Genomic DNA, 7,836 nt, shown 5'->3' on the forward strand with positions numbered 1-7,836 from the left:
ACATGTGTGTCCTCAGGAAAATGAAGCTACTGGAAGAGAACTCCCCACAGGTTACCACCACCACCTCCTCCACCCACCTAAGACATCTGTTCCTCCATACGCTTTCTCTTGTTACTATTATTGAAGGATCCTTTTTTAAATGTAAAATCATGATTCTCATACAAATATAAAATGAACATATGCCAATAATTTTATTTAACTCATTAAGGAATGAAGGAACCGGTAAATATTAGAACCAGTTCAAAGAATTCCTAACAGACAAATAAATGGATAACGAGGCATGCCAAAATGAATGTAATAGATGCAAATTAATTGCTTATTAGTTGCAAAACTAGCATCTACACAGTAGGGGAGGGAACGCAATTGTACCTCCATCAGACAAAATTCATTTGTATGCCAAATGAAAAGAAGTATTTGCATTCCTATCAGTGGTCTATGAGTTGTAAAATAGCTCAAAGACTCGGGGTAGAGACCCAGAGTGTGCTAGAAAGGACACCAGTAATATTTTTTGTTCACTTGAAAGTCATGACAATTTTTTCCTGAAACTATAAACAATATCTCTGGATTTCTTCCCAAAGCCAGGTCCCCTACTTGAGCCCTAGATTCTACGTAAGAATGCCTGACCATTCTTCCTCCCACTAGATCATCACATTTTTGCCCTTTCCTCAACATTTCTTTAAGCAGAACCTAATCTCATTCCCCTTACCAGATAACAAGCTTATTTCTGGGCTGGTTTTGTGTATTGGCTTTGGTTTTGTTTTTGGTTTTTTGGTTTTTTTTTGTTGGTGGTGGTGGTGGTGGTGGGTTTTTTGTTTGTTTGTTTGTTTGTTTGTTGCAAAAAAACTAGAAAGATTTATTATATTCGGACTAGTGTTGGTTCTTCTCCCACTGACTTGAGTCACTGTGTAGGCCTCATGACTCCAGTGAAACTGCTCCGGGAAAGATCTCCAATGACCCTGCTAAAGCCAGTGGTCTCTTCTCAGTATCCATCCCAACACAGCAGCAGCAGCTGGTCACTTGCCCTACTTGTCTACAAGACACACACCCCTAGCTGGGCTTTCCCCCTAGCTCCCTGGCTGCTCCTGCCCACATTCCTCTACTGACTCCTTCCCCCTTTCCTAACTTCTGAATGCTTGGAGTGTGCAATCCACAGTTCCTGGTTCCTCTCACTCTCTGTACTCGGTGACCTCATCCAGTCTCAGGACTTTCAAGTACCGTTTATGTGCTGACAACTCTCGTGTTGACATATCTGGCCTAAACATCACTCCTGCACTCCAGGCTCGTATACCCAGTTGTCTACTTAAGAACTCTATCTGATGTATAACAGATATCTCAAGTTTTGACATGATTTAAAGTTAGGTTCTGACTTTCCATCTCCCGCACCTGATCCACCTACAGTCTTAGGTGGATCTTAGTCTTACTTTCTCAAAGCAAAAATGGTAATGTCTTCCTTGCTTTTTCCCCTTCCTTCACACTCCACTAGCCAGTCTGTGGTTCTACCTTCAGAATACCTCCAGAATCATCCCTGTTATAATAACTCTACTCAAAAAATAAAATAATAAAATAAAATAAAATAACTCTACTCACTGCCATCTTGATCTGAGCTGCCCATCATTTCTTACCTAATTTACTGCAATAAACTCCTAATCTTTTCCCCTGCTTTCTCCCCTTATCCCTTATGGCTGATTTTCCACACGAGCCAGAGTGATCTTTCAAAAACCTATGCCAGATCTTTCAAAAACTTGTATTATCTCATACTCTTTGCAACAGCTCCCACTTTCTCTCAGATAAAAGCCTAAGTTCCTATAATAACCTCCTACCACCACCCCCCAACATGATCTGGCCTCCAGTCACCTCTTTCCTCATCTCCTATTTTTGCCCTCATCCACTTCCCATCCAGTGGCCTCCTTGCCGTTCCTTACACATCAGTCCTGTCCCTCTGTTAGGCCTTTGCACTGGCTGAGCCCTCAGCCTAGAATGCTTGTCCCTGAGATGGCTGCCATATAGCTAACTCCCTCATGTCCTTCAGGTTGCTGTATTAGTTATCTATTGCTGTGTAACAAAGGACTCCAAATTTTAGCAGCTGAAAACAGCAAATATCTGATAGTTTCTGCGCATCGGGATTTCAAGTGCAAATGAGCAGAGGGCCTTCACCCCAAGGATTCACTGCAGTCAAGGTGGCACCAGGGCTGAGATCTCATCTGTAGGCTCCCCCGAGGCAGGACCCACCTCCCAACTTGCTCGCCTGGTTGTTAGCAGGATTCAGTTCCTTGTGAGCTATTGAACTAAGGGCTCATGGCACAGTACCCAGGTCCCATCAGAGCAAGCAAGCAAGCAAGCAAGGGCATGCAAGACAGGAAACACCATACCTTTGTAACCTGTTCTTGGAAGTGACATCCCATTGCCTTTGCCATATTCTGCTTGTAAGAAGGCAGTCACCAGACCGGTCCACACTCAAAGGAAGGGGATTGTACAAAGGCAGGATGATTGGGAGGTGTGGATAAAGGGGCGCCATCCAAGGGTCTGTTTACCACAGTCACCTTCTCAATGAGGTGACCTCCTTACTTAAAGTTGCAACCTAGCCTCTCTCATTCCCACCCCCCTTTGCTATTATAAGCAATAACAAATATTTATTGCTTTGAGTCACTTCATTTTGAGGTGGTTCTATAGCAGTAGCCATCTGATGCACTCTTTTCTAAGAAAAAAAAACTCTACAATGTGCTTTTTCACTTATGCTTATTATTTTATTGTCTGTCTCTCCTTGTTAGAATGTAAAATATTGTTTTGTTTTGTTTTGTTTTGTTTTGCTTGCAGATATATCCCCAGCACCAGAAGAGGGTCTGGTACATAACAGACACTCAATAAATATTCATCCAAAGAATGCTTCTACTGTCACTGTTTTCTGCATAACCACTAATCTCCTGCTGTGACTTTGTTGCAGAATTGCAATAATATCTACCTTATGAACACCAAGCACAGTTTATATTCACACGTGGGAAAAGCAATGATCCAATTGTGTATTATATGACCCAGAAATCAGTAACAATTATGGTAAAGAGAAAATAAAATGAAGTTCGAGCAAAAGAAATGCTTAGTTATCCATAAGTTATTACAATCCCACCCACATATTTTTATCAGGTTTTATAAGAGAAATGCAGCATTTATGGGAAATTGGAATAAATACATTTGTTCTTCAAAATACTAAGATTAAAGCCCGTTAGTGAAGAGGAAAGTGGTTACTCTTCAACTTGAAGCCTGTATCTCTAACTCTTGTTTCTCCCTTACACTTAAAAAAAGTCAGCACTTTGAGATTTCTCACTTCTTGACTTCTAGACCTATTACTCTGTGGCCTGCTATAACTATGACCACCATTTTTTGACATGTGTTATAGATAAAATCTTTGAGGTTTATAGAAAAACAAGAGCCCACGCCAGAGGAAGTATATAATCCAATAAATTGGAAAGAACTTAATCTGTTTCTCTGTAATACTCCCTCAGTTCTGTGCTTTTTTTTTTTCCCCCTAAGATTTTATTTTTGAGTAATGTCTACACCCAATGTGGGGCTCAAACTTACAACTCTGAGATCAAGAGTTGCATGCTCCACAGACTGATCCAGCTGGGTGCCTCCAATTCTATGCTTATGAAATGGTGAGAATAAGTCATTTTTAGCGCAAAATATGCCCATGTTAATGATTGAAAAGGGTAGGTGTTAGTTCAATATTCCACTTCTCATTCTCACCTAATTGTTGTGGCCAAGTTGCATTTCTAATTCATCTTTCTCCCTTCCCATCTAAAATTGTCTACTTGGGATCCCTGGGTGGCGCAGCGGTTTGGCGCCTGCCTTTGGCCCAGGGCGCGATCCTGGAGACCCGGGATTGAATCCCACGTCGGGCTCCCGGTGCATGGAGCCTGCTTTTCCCTCTGCCTGTGTCTCTGCCTCTCTCTCTCTCTGTGTATGTGACTATCATAAATAAAAAAAAATAAATAAATAAAAAATAAATAAAATAAAATTGTCTACTGGAGTCTCCTTCCATGATTTTGCTTTTAAGACATGGAAGAAAACTTTAGATTTCAGAGTAATCATGCAATTCAGGACTACCTCAATTGGTGAGGGGCAATGAAATAGAAATGGATTCCTTTTCTTCTCTTCCATACGTTGGGGACTACAGTTCCGAAAGTAGAATTTATTAGTGGATGAGTGCCTTCCATGAAATCAAGCTCATAAACTTGGAGATGGAAGAGACATCAAAATTCTTGATTTTTCTAAATAATGTATTAATCTATTATAAATTTACCTGAGTCCATTTTGGGCCCCTTTTTCAGTAATATCTTTGGTGATCTTGTATCTTCAAAGTTTCTTATACAACTTCTGTCTTTTATAAAACTCTTTCATTCTTCAAAAGTTTTATTTTCCATTCCAGAATTCCAAAATGTGTAAAACAAATCAGTTTACCCTATCCACAATGATGATATTATATGCTTTAATATTCTTCCCTTCTCAGAACAACTTTCCAGATTGTCAAGTCGTTAAATTTTGTGGTTGTTCTTACTGTTGTTTGTTCAAATATTTTATTTATTTATTCATGAGAGACACAGAGAGAGAGGCATAGGCAGAGGGAGAAGCAGGCTCTTCACAGGGAGCCCGATCCTGGGACCAGGATCACACCTTGAGCCCAAGGCAGATGCTCAACTGCTGAGCCCAGGTGCCCCCTTAGTGTTGTTTTAGATCAGAGGGTCATGGGCTTTTAACTCAGATGAATTTTATTTGCATTCACTGGATTGCATCTTTATTGGGGTGTGGTAATTCAGATGCAGAAGCGCCGGATAGCCTGAGGATATGTCAGAAGTGAATAAGCATCTGAGTATGTCATTTTGGGCATGCGTGCTAATAAATTTTACTCATTCATAGGGTGTATTAGGATGAAAAGACCTATTAGGATGAAAAGGCAGTTGGGTATACGGATGGACCTTAAAACTGTTAGAAGAGGTTCACAAGGGAATGGTTACCTACAGGTGGGGCACTCCTTGTAACTTGCCCTACAATATCGAGGCCTACCTTTTGTTTTCATGGCCTGACAAGGTAAGTCTTCATTACCATAAAATTCAAACTCTTTTATAGTAAGTGAAACAAGAAAGACCTCAAGGCAAATCCTTCTACTACCTCACGGACCAATAGCACCCTGATTTGCCTATTAAAGGAGACAGTATTCAATTAAAAGTTCTGGGTGTAGTTAGAAACGTGGCTCCTTCCTTCATGTCCCACTTGCATAAACAGGTCCTTTGAATTATAGTCAAATCATGAGGCCACCTCAGCTGCTAGTACAACTTCCACAAGGTTTCAGGAAATGTTTTGCCTCATGTGTGAGGAAATATTAAAATGCCATTATATAAATTTATACTTCCAGTTAAATTCAGATTTACATAAAACTAATTTGTATGAGGAATTAAATCTGCTTAGAGATAAACTGTTCCACAAGAATCAACACTCTAGAAATACTAAAGTTTAATTTTGAAATAATTTATTAGAAAGTTATCTTAATGTTGTCACAGCCTATAAATCATTCTTAATGGTTGCATCAACAAAAAAGGTCTTTTCCAGAATGAAAATGATCTGTTTGAGATCTTGCATTTGCCGAGAGTGAATGTGAATCTTGCTTTCATTTATATCAGCTGAAAAAGAAACTGCATGAAATGAATTTATCTATTGAAAATGAAAATAAAATGACAGGATAAATTGTGGGTAACTTGCAGGCAAGCCAGAAAAATTTCACAATCAATCAAGATATCACATTAATGAACTATTATTATTTACTGTGTTACATAAAATTATGACACTGAAACTATTATTTTGCAATTTTTAAGTTCATATAGTTACTCATGTATCACTATTACCCCTATTGCATTAGTATCTTTAATTAACTGCGCTCTTTTCTCTGCCTTTTTTTTTTTTAATTTGAGGAGGGGGGAGGGCAGAGGGAGAGGGAGAGAAAGAACCTTAGGTAGGCTCCATACCCAGCACGGAGCCTGATGCCGGGCTCCAACTCACAACCCTGTGATCATGACATGAACCGAAATCAAGAGTCGGCCACCTAACCAACTGAGCCACCCAGGCCCCTCTTTCCCTATATTTTGAACAGAGGTCCCACATATTCATTTTGCCCTGGGCCCAGCATGTTTTGTAGCCAGCCCTGACCACAGGTAAGAGCATGACTGGTTTTTGTCATCAGCCATTATTGAAGGCAGTTTGTGGCTATGAATACTTAAGAAGTGTAGAAAAGAGCACAAAATACAAGAAAATGCATATTGTTAATGTGTTCTGTACAAAATCAGCTAGTAGACATTTAATCTATGTTAAGAGTAAAACAGTGTCATGGTATGAGCTGGAATGCAGAATTTTGCATAAGAAGAAATGTTCGTATTTCATGTACTTTTCATGGCATAGCTTTTGAGCTCTGCTGTCAAGGCATGGCAGGAGGGAAATAGAGGGTCTTCCATTCCATGGCTATGACTTCTCATTTTAAAGCCCTTCAGCTAGTCAAATAAATTTGTATTCCTCTATCCACAGGATTTTGACCTAACATCTTACTAATACTCAAATCTTATTTTAGTGAAACAGCATTGCCCCCACCCAATTTCCAACCAGCTCTCCATCCTGGATAGGATCACCAAACTTCTTGCATTAACTTGACAATGGAGGGAGCTGGGCCTGAGAGGATGTCCCCTAATCTGGGGGAAGGGTTGACGGGATGAAGGTTGGAGTCTCAGTCGCTATCAGGCTTCAATGGACCAGGCAATCACTTGCAGAGAGGAGAGGTATTCTGGGTTGAAGAGTTCTTGGTGAGTTAAAGACTGATTCTTGTCTTTGGCTGTGAATGAACTCAAGGCCACTAGGATGTGAGCAGAAAGTAGGACAAACTCTGTCTCTCAGAATTGGGCCAAAGACAAAGAAGGCATAGAAGACCCTTCAGAGCCACTCAGGCCAGGTGGGAGGAATGTACGAGTCTGGAATGAGGCTGATCTTCAAAGATGAAGCTATGACAGGATCAGAAATCTGTGGTTTTGAGCCAGACTATGTCTACGTCTATATCTCGATTTGTCTTTGTCTTTTCTTTTCATCCTCATAATTTCATTAAACTAATGCTTCATTCATATCAGACTGTGTTCTATGGCCAGGCACTATTTTAGACCTTGGGGATACTGTGAGCAAAACAGGTAGGACTCCTGCCCTGACCAAGCTTACATTTCAGTTGAAGAATATAGATAATAAATATAATGAGTAAACAATTAGAAAATCAAGATAAGTTCAGATAGTGATAAGTACTATGAAAAAATGAAAAAAACTAAAAAAAAAAAAAAAAAAAAAGGTGAGATAGAGTGACCAGGGTGAGGGGAGGGAGGGGTCTACCTATTTTAGATGGATGTGCAGGAAGGTCTCCCTCAAGGAGGTGTTATTTACACTATGGGAACAGAATATCTGAAGAAAGAGTGAGCCAAGAAGAGTAACAAGCACTGTACAAAGGTCTTGAGGGCAGAAACAAGCTTGGTTGGGCATGGCACATGAGGTAGAGAAAAGCCAAGGGATGAAATCACCCAGAAGGCAGGGGTTAGATGACACAGAACTTTAATTCAGAGATAGGGACTTTGGACTTTATTCTAAGGGCATTGAGAGCCATTAGATAATGTTAAGCACAGGAATGGAATGATTTATTTTCATTTTGCAAGTTCACCTGACTGCTGGTTAGATTACAGATGGGCAAGAGTGGAAGCAGGAAGACTATGACATTAGAAGCCTCTCTAAAGAGTCTAGGTGAGAAATAACACCTACCTTGGACAAGGT

The sequence above is a fragment of the Vulpes lagopus genome, chromosome 12, assembly GCF_018345385.1.
Source record: "Vulpes lagopus strain Blue_001 chromosome 12, ASM1834538v1, whole genome shotgun sequence".
Lineage (NCBI taxonomy): Eukaryota > Metazoa > Chordata > Mammalia > Carnivora > Canidae > Vulpes > Vulpes lagopus.